The sequence below is a fragment of the Mustela putorius genome, unplaced genomic scaffold (genome assembly GCF_011764305.1).
Source record: "Mustela putorius furo isolate JIRA1106 unplaced genomic scaffold, ASM1176430v1.1 tig00000253_pilon_pilon_pilon, whole genome shotgun sequence".
Classification (NCBI taxonomy): Eukaryota; Metazoa; Chordata; class Mammalia; order Carnivora; family Mustelidae; genus Mustela; species Mustela putorius.
In genome coordinates, this window is record NW_025421329.1 from 4,924,434 (window position 1) to 4,934,399 (window position 9,966).

General features: G+C 45.9%; 1 pseudogene; it reads left to right on the plus strand.

Annotated features, from left to right (window-relative positions):
* Positions 1-448: 448 nt before the first annotated feature.
* LOC123391607 lies at positions 449-4,849 on the plus strand (annotated as a pseudogene).
* Positions 4,850-9,966: the final 5,117 nt, after the last annotated feature.

The window sequence follows — 9,966 nt, forward strand, 5'->3', positions numbered from 1 at the left end:
CAAGAAACACAGATTCATGAATTTTCTTTTAGGGACTTTTCACTTTACAGTATAGTTGCATCCCTTTAAGGTTTGAGGAGGGGCCCCGAGTCCTGTTCCTATTCTATCTCAACCCCAGGGACACAGCAGAGCAAGGGCAGCCTCGCTGTAAGGTGATTTCTCTCCAGAATTTACCAAAGGCTCCACGTAGTTCAGTTTAATTTTTTTAATTGCAAAAAAACCCTGAAAATGTAGCTTTATGGGTTTCCCCATAATAACTGCATCCCCTTGATTTAGGTACAGTACACGCACTTGACCCAAGGGGGTGAAATCAGGTAGCAGGTCTGGCATTGTGCTTGCCAGCAGCCTTCTTGGGAGGTGGGGGATGGGGAGCTCTCAGCTTCCTCCCTGGCCGAGAATCACACCCTTGCTTGCACAAGGCGGCTGGCTACCACCTGGGGAGGGTAAGATGATAGAAGACACTAACCATACAGTTGCGTGGTACCGCTTACACGCCATTCTGTCGGGCGTGGAGAAACATGGGAACGGGAAGTTGGACGTGCCACTTGCCAACCAGGTCATCCAAAAGGCACGAACGTGAAAGCCATTGTGCAGACTGCAGTCCGCAGCTAAACGGGAAGTCGCGTCTCCTTACTGCAGAACTTTAAAAGTGATCTGTAAGAAGTTTGGGAAGGGACTTGAGTAACAGATTCCAGCTCATCTTCAGAGAGCCTCAGAGAGAGGCTTTCCATCTTATGGTCTTGCCTTTTTTGGGTGCCCCCTTGGCCAGGTGTTATTAGAGAAGACATGGGGATTTGAGGAAAGAGAGACATGATCAAAGCCACGGATGGTACCAGAAGTCTGAAAGGACAAAAAGGTGCCTAGGCCCGGCTGCGAGTTTACTTTGGATATCCTTCTCCAGGAGTGCCTCCAGATGCACCGGACAGGACGGACATGGACTGGCACGCGTGTGCCTTAAATTCTCCAAGTGCGCTACACCTGCTGTGTCTCCACGTGCCACTGCACATCCAACCGATTGGGAGTCACGCTTCACTCCACTCTTTCTCTCCCCAAAGGGCAGGCACATACTAATCGTTCACTGAATACCATTTGATTGGAAAAGTTCGATTTTCCTGTAAAGCTGGACTCTGATTTTAAGGAATTTAAGAAAAAAGCAGGAGAAGCAGGTGAAATAAGAGATGCTTCCCAAGGTATTTCTTGGTCTATGGAGTAAAAACAGGATATCATTTTTATAAGGAGGTAGATTTCCATATATTATTTTTTTTAAAGATTTTTATTTATTTATTTGAGAGAGAGGCAGAGAGGCAGACAGAGAGAGAGAGGAGGAAGCAGGCTCCCTGCTGAGCAGAGAGCCTGATGCGGGACTCGATCCCAGGACCCTGAGATCATGACCTAAGGCGAAGGCAGCGGCCCAACCCATTGAGCCACCCAGGCGCCCCTCCATATATTATTGAACAAAAATATTTATGTAAAATAGTCTGTGTGTAGAGAGATGTTTAGAAAACTATCTCTGGGGATGCCTGGGTGGCTCAGACTTTAGGTAAAGCATGGGACTCCTGATCTCAGCTCAGGTCATGATCCCAGGGTTCTGGGATTGAGCCCCATGTCAGGCTCCCTGCTTAGTGGGGAGTCCGCTTGAGATTCTCTCCCTGTCCCTCTGCCCTTTCCTCTCCCCCCACACCCCAGAGGCAAGCAGAGAGAGATGGCTCTCTTAAAGAAATAAATAAATCTTTAAGAAGTAAAAGAAAACGGTATTATGCTAAGCTAGATAAGTCCATCAGAGAAAAATAATTATCATACGATCTCACTGATAAGAGGAATTTGAGAAGACAGAGGATCATAGGGGAAGGGAAGGAAAAATGAAACAAGATGAAATCAGAGAGGGAGACAAACCATAAGAGACTCTTAATCTCAGGAAACAAACTGAGGATTGCTGGAGGGGAGGGCCGTGAGAGGGATGGGGTGGCTGGGGGATGGACACTGGGGAGGGTGTTTGCTATGGTGAGTGCTGTGAATTGTGTAAGACTGATGAATCACAGACCTGTACCCCTGAAACAAATAATTATATGTTAATAAACGTGTTATTATATGTTAATTAAAAAGAAATAAAAAACTATCTCTGCATGGTGGTATTTCATTTCATTTCATTCTTTATTTGAATTTTCTGCATTGTTGTTTTTTTTTTTTTTTTAACAACAAACACATAATGCTCCTCACAATTATTTCTATAAGAGAAATAGTAAATTACTCAGGCTGTCAACATTTCATGAGGCTTAAATATCAACCGTAACTATAAATGTGGCAAAAAGCAAAACATACAACATTACCTGTCTTGGAGCAATACATAAACCCACCAATCCAGATATTATTTGGAATTTAAAATATTTATTTTGAAATTTTTAAGTTGTAAGAGTCACATTCAAGTATTTTATAGTCTACTGACATACATACTTTCATTTTTATCTACAAACTTACAGCAGATAAAAAAATAAGACCTGTGATTTTCAAACTCCACGGGCCAGACACCCAGCCACAAAACTTTGCCCATACTGAAAAGCCATGCAATGTATTACATCAACAACTATTTTTGAGGACCTACCACACGCCAGAAACTGGAATTAGGCACCAGATGCAGCGCCCACGTATATTCAGCGTCCCAGCGAGTTTGGGCATATGGCCAGGCCAGTTCACAACGGACTGGTCACTTCTGCTGGAGGGAGAAGCAGAGGCTGTTGTGGCAGATGGTGGAAGAACAGGAGGGGCGGCCATAGGTGCGCAGGCCCAGAGCCGAGAGAGCATGCGCAGGGAACTTTTTTAGTCCCAGGTATGGGAGTGAGGAGCAGCAAGGCGAAAGGCCGGGGCGATCGCTGCAGCCACTAATCCAGGAGTCGCCTGCCAACGTGGGGAGGGCATTTGGATTCTCATGAGAACAACTGTGGGCTACCTGGAGAAAGGCAGGACACAAGGTAGGACAGGAGGAAGAAGGCTACAAGGGTCCCAGAGCCGGTGGATGGGGGCCTGAGCAAGGCGCCGGGTTGCGACCCCAGAGCCTGGCATCCTAGCCGGTGCAGTGTGGGGGTCCTGGCCACAGGTGCAGCTGGAGGCTCAAGAACAACCAGCAGGCGTGGCCTCCAGGGGCGCCGGGGGCGGGTGTGATAGAGAGCCAAGCCGAAGTGTCCGAAAGCCTGCCAGGCCCAAGTCAAAGTCTCCAGGGAAGAGAACAAGATGCAGGGAGTGAAATGAGAAATTCACTGACTTGCCACTAACTCCTTCCAAGAGGGAAGAAAGTGCATAGTGATGGGCCATGCGTAGAGGAGGGAGCTGTAGAACACAGTAACTTCCGAATGGCAACCTGAAAGTTACAGGACTTCCAGTCTGAGAAGTAACCCAAGCAGCAGAAGGGGCTCCCAGCTGCATCCAGGGCAGGCAGAGATTTCTGTCTCTGTCTGTGTAACTCCTGTTTGAAGGAGAAGAAGGAATATAGTCCTGGGGCATCCAAGGGAAAACAAACAATAAATTGAAGCAGCGTGTTCGTCAGGGTTCTCCAGAGAAACAGAGCCAATAGTACAGGGTGGGAGGGAGAGAGCTTTATGGTAAGAACTAGGCTCATGCTCTTATGAAGGCTGAGAATCCTCATGACATCCATCTGCAAGCTGGAGGGCCACGAAAGCCAGTGACATAGTTCCAGTTTGAGTCCGAAGTCCTGAGAACCAGGAGCACCAACAGTGGAAGTCCCAGTCCAAGGGTAGGAGAAGACTAATGTCCCAGCTCAATAGTCACGTGGGCAGTGAATTCTCCCTTCCTCCAGCCCTCAACAGATTGGGTGATGCCCACCACATCGGGGAGGACCATCTGCTTCACTCAGTGCACCAACTCAAATGCTCATCTCATCCAGACACACTCAGAGATAATGTTTCACCGAATATCCGGGCACTCCATGACCCAGTCAGGTTGACCTATGAAATTAACCATTCTAGGTAGCTTCTCCAAAGACAGGCATGGTGGCTGGGGACGGGAGCCGGGAGGGCTAAAGTGAGGAAAATAGAAAATCCTGTGTGAAGCTACATTTCTCTGTGCACGTTGGTAGAGTCTGGGCCGATCTCAGATTCTGCCTAACTCACTCCACTCCCACAGGTGCAGTATGAGAGTGGGTGCCCTGGACACACAGGGACAGTTAGGAGATGCAGAGGGACATAGATGGAAGGAGAGCCTGGGGTTGCTTGTCTTGGTGAGAAGTGGATTGTCGTGGGCAGGCAGTCTGAGATGGGAGAGAGCATCTAAGAGCTAATGGGTATCTGTGTGATTTTTTTTCTGATTACTATCTAAAGGTAACACTGATTGTGGAAAGAGAATAGAGGAATCGGGTGAATTAAATTAAATGTCTTTAATGTGAGGAGCCAGATCCAGATATATGTGTTGTATAAATGCTTATTTTAAAAAGGCTAGTAAGTGTTAGAGAGCGGGACGTCCGGCTTGCGAGCGGGCACCTTCGTTTCGTGAGCGACGGAAGAGCGACTTAAAAAGGGTGATGTTGAGAAGGGCAAGAAGATTTTTGTTCAGAAGTGTGCCCAGTGCCACGCGTGGAAAAGGGAGGCAAGCACAAGACTGGGCCAAATCTCCATGGTTTATTTGGCCGAAAGACAGGCCAGGCCAGGCCCCTGGATTTTCTTACACGGATGCCAACAAGAATAAAGAATAAAGACATGACCTGGGGAGAGGAGACACTGATGGAGTATTTGGAGAATCCCAAGAAGTATATCCTGGGACACAAATTATCTTCACTGGCATTAAGAAGACAGGGGAAAGAACAGACTTGATAGCTTATCTCAAAAAATCTACTAAGGAGTAATAGTTGGCCATCGCCTTACTTAGTGTAAAACAAAAATGACTCATGACTTTTTTTAGGTGTTCAGATGATTCATGCACCAGAATTCAGATCATGAATGGCCGATAGACAATTTCTTTTGGACAGTCCTGATTTAAATAAGATGGGCTTGTGGTTAAATGAATATGATCAGCTTTTGAACCTTGATAGTAATTCTGGTTCAGCAAACGCTGTCAATTTTCCCCTTCTAAAAATATGGTCGGAATTGATTAGTAATGTTCAGCTTTTCACAGAGGTGGTAAATGCCATCTCTAAACTTATAGGAGACTGGTTTTATATTTAGATTTATATAACTGGTTATATTCATATATTTAAATACTGAGGAAATCCCTTCACTGTCTCAGAACCAAGACTCAGCTGTGTTTCAGGTTGTGTTCATTAGCCTGATAAAGGCAAGGGTTGAAGATGAGAAGATAAGCTGGCAGTGTCCACTTTTTTCCCTTAACTATGCCAATTTAATTAAAATTCCCTGCATTTAAAAAAAATTAAATAAGTAAAAATTCCCTGCATCTCAAATGTTGCCTCTTTCTTAATGAAAGACATTTTAGTGTGGTTTATGTATAATATTAAATAAAGTATTTAACACTTCTCATCTAAAAAAAAAAAGCTAGTAAGTGTTGATATATAACTCTCTTTTAAAAAAAATTTATTTATTTATTTGAGAGAGATCATGAGTGGGAGGGGCAGAGAAAGAAGGAGAGAGAGAATCTGTGAGCACAGAGCCTGTCACAGGACAAGCTGAAACCAAGAGACCCTCAACACACTGTGCTACCCAGGTACCCTGATATTTAACTCTTAATACTTTATTGATACATACTTTTAAAACATTTATGTATTTATCTGCATCATAACCTTCTGCTCCAGGTAACCAAGGATGAAAAAGGGAAATGTTTTCTGAAGCTGATTGATAATTATCATGGAATGCAAAACACGTATTTTCTAGCCAATCTACTAATCAACTCTTATTTGCGGAAGTGGCCAACTTCCAAAATGACCCCCTCATGGCCCTTATCTCCTGGTGTCATGTCTTCGTGTGTTTGCCTCTCACACTGAACAGAGCTGACCACAGAAGGATGCAGTGGAACTCGTGGTGTGGAATTCCAATCATAGGTGATAAAAGACAAGTGTTATCTGCCTTGGTTTCTCTTAGATTGCTCACTTGAGGGGAAGTGGGCCACCATGTTGTGAGGTCACCCAAGCAGCCCATGGAGAGGCCCATACCAGGAAGAATGGAGGCCTCCTCACAAAACCAGCAGCATGGGAGCAAGCCATCTGGAAACCTATCCTCTGGCCCCAGCCAAGCTTTCAGAAGATTGAGGCCCTGACCAGCTTCTTTAGTGCAACTAATCAAAGATCCCAAATCAGAACCACCAGCTCAGCTGCTTCTGAATTCTTAAGGCAGAGAAACAGCCAGATAGTAAGACTTTATTGTTTATAAGCAACAGAGTTTTAGAGTAGTTAGTTATGCAGCAGTAAAAACATAACGTAATTAAATATTTACCAAGCATTCTCTTGTTTGCCAGGCCCTGGGTCAAGAGAGAGAAATAGCAGATGGTAATTTTTCTGCAAGGGCAGTGTCTCAGAAAGTGGAGGATCTGGGGTGAGCTATGCGCATCCTGGTGGAAATGTCCAAATGTTGGCTGGAGCAGGGAAGGGGGTGAAGAGTCTTGAATTTCTGACCAAATAGGTCTGTTGAGGTAAGATGGTGGTATCAAACTAGCCCAGAGCAAGCCCTCTCTAAACACAACGAAATTTTGAGCAAATAAGTAAAAACACAAAAAACCCCACACTATTCAGATTTTAGAGCAAGGAATGTTCAGAGAAATTAATTTCTAAGAGTCTTGGGGCACCTGGGTGCCTCAGTTGGTTAGGCATCTGCCTTTGGCCTCAGGTCATGATCCCAGAGTTCTGGGATCGAGCCTCACATCAGGCTCCCTGCTCCACAGGAAGTCTGCTTCTCCCTTTCCCTCTGCCTGCTGCTCCCCCTGCTTGTGCTCTCTCTCTCTTTCTGTCAAATAAATAAATAAATTCTTAAAAAAAAAAAAAGAAAAGAAGATACATGTCTCATACTCTGTAAAGGCTAACATTTCGCTTAACAAAGCAGTCTAAGGGAAGGGTGTGAAAGGTCAAGTTCTAAAAATCTCCAATACTTCCCCAAATTTGAAAACAACCGAAGAACAGAACATACTTGCCAGAGGAAAAGGCATGAACGTCCCTCTAACAGCAATCTGTTCCTAACAACTACGTGGTTAGAAGAAAGGAATCGACCAGATTTCACTGGTTTCTTTTTCCACCCCCAGTGGACATATTATAGAAAACTGTATTTGAGGGGCACCTGGGTGGCTCAGTGGGTTAAAGCCTCTGCCTTCGGCTTGGGTCATGATCCCAGGGTCCTGGGATCGAGCCCCTCATCGGGCTCTCTGCTCAGCAGGAAGCCTGCTACCTCCTCTCTCTCTGCTTGCCTCTCTGCCTACTTGTGATCTCTGTCTGTCCAATAAATAAATAAAATCTTTAAAAAAAAAAAGAAAGAAAGAAAGCTGTATTTGAGAATGCCCCTCTCTGCCACAAAATCAGAAAGGATTTGGGAATCCCTCCCAAGGATTGCCTCTTTCCCTTCTGTCTGGTTGGGGAAAGGAAGTTTCTGTTGAGCAGATGCAGGATAAAGTTGGGGAGGGGTTTGGGGGAGAAAAGAATAAAATTTTACATGTTGAGAGTTTGGGTCAGAAGTAGAATTTCTGAGATTCTAACTGCACTGGAAGTAATTAATCAAAAAATCAAAAGACTTATTACCACCCAGCTGGAAATGTGGGGACTCCAGATCAGGGGCCTGGAAACTGCTGTTTATAAACAATAAGTATTGGATTCATATCCACTAAATGGTTTTTTGTTTGTTTGTTTGTTTTGTTTTGTTTTGTTTTTACTCAAGGTGATTCTGGAATGCACCAACCTCTGTCTACTTCCAGGCCACCTCATTTAAACTAACCCTCCCCTCCCCTATCATGGGAGGGGTCCTGGTAGTGGGTGAGGGGTCTGAGAGTGAAGCAGATATAAATGTTAGGTCACTCTGGTCCTTCTCCGAGGATGTGTTTGGGGACTGGGTGGGCCGGAGTGGGGAGAAGGGGGTTCAGCTTTGCCAGAAAGTTCTCTTCAACTCTCTTCAACCCTCACTACTTGGGCATTTGTAGGCGGTGAAGCTCTTGCTACTACAAGTGGCTTTAAGTTCACACAAATTGAAATAGTGGCGGCCAAATGAGAGGTTAACAACCGATCTGAATATAAAAACACAAAAGAAGGATGGATAAAAACCGTATGACCCCCAAATCCAGGCAACTGGCTAAAAAAAAAACAAGGACACAAAATGTACATGTGTGTGATGTGTGCGTGTTCCTGATTTTATTCAATTCAGGGGTAGGAAAAAGAATCAATAATCAATGACATTGTAACAGAGGCTGTGATGGTCCTTTTTTATGTGTTATCTTGCCTGGGCTCCAGTCCTTAGTTATTCACACACTAACCTATCTAGGTGTTGCTGGTATGGTATTTTGTATTGTGATTAAAGTTCTTAGCTGACTTGAAGAAGGGGAGATCATCTGAGCAGGTCTGGGTTTACCTGATTCAGTGGGTTGAAAGCCCTGAAGGAGAGAGATCTCCATAGAGGAGTTCTGCTGGGGGACACCAGCTTCAGTAGTGCTGGAGCATGTCCTTCCTGACATCTGCCCTGCGACTGGGGACTTGCCCAGCAGGCCTCTAGAACCACCTACACCCGTTTCTTGTAGTGAGTCTCTTGATACACATCTCCTTTTAGTCCTGCTTCTCTGCCTGAGCCCTGATAACAGAGGCCCAAGATTAATGCCTAAAAATCATGAGGCCCTGAGTTATACTGAAAGCCTTCTACTAAATAAACCTGCACAACATATTTCATTCCTGTGTTTCATGAACCACTCCAAAATAGTCGGAAAAAACAGAAGGTTATAACACTGTGAGTCCAGGGGCGCCTGGGCGACTCAGTGGGTTAAGGCCTCTGACTTTGGCTCAGGTCATGATCCCAAGATCCTGGGATCAAGCTCCGCATTGGGCTCTCTGCTTAGCAAGGAGTCTGCTTCTTCCTCTCTCTCTGTCTGCTTGTGATCTCTGTCTGTCAAATAAATAAATAAAATCTAAAAAAGAGAAGCTATCAGTGTAACTCAGTCATGGCGAAAAATTAATTTAATGGATGCTGAAAATCACTAACGTACAGTTTTTCATCCCACCAGGATTGGTAGTAAGTTGGGAATCAGTGGAAACTAAGTTTGGCTATTAGAAAACTTATATATGTGGCCGGTATTATATCTCTATTCAATCTGCTGCTCAAGACCCTAGAAAATACTCTGATTCTAGAGGATATAATCCATTTCTCCAAATCAACAAGAAAACTATAAGGTACTCCATGACCAATAGACATGTGAGAATCCATTCACCCAGATGGTCCGATGGCCTGGGGGTTGGGGGCGAGGTGGTGGTGGGGGAGACGGCAAACTCCACAGCCACTGGAGCCCTGTGGGGGTGTGGAAGGAAGCCACAAAGTGAGGGCGGCTCCTCCAAGAGTTGCCGCTGAGCCTCAGAAGGAGTCTGTGGGGAATACCGGTGCAGGGAGTCTGCGGTGGCCCGAGTCACCAGCCACCGGGCGCTCTGCTAATTGTCCCTCCATGTACCACCCGGCACCCAGAGCAGGCAGGTGGGTGCTCTGAGGTCAGTGTCACTGCCACCCTCCCTGGCATTCCAGGGCTGGCTGGCTGGTAAGTGGAGGCAGTTCCCACCAGACCTCCTCCTTCAGGCAGCCAGGGTCAGGGACCCATGCCGTGCACTCGGCAGTACCACAGGCGCATTCTCTGAGTGCCCTGCCGGGGGTGGGGAATGGAGGCAACAGACAGGGCAGCAGACGGCCTCCAGTCATTAGCAACTTCAGGGGCTGCCCCAGAGAGCTGCCTGGCTTGAAGTCACAGCTGTCCTGGGGGAGCAGCCACCCAGTGATTGAGCTACAGCTGTCCGGGCACCGCGAGATGATGGGCAATCCTCCTCTCCAGCACCCTGCCCTGGGGCTT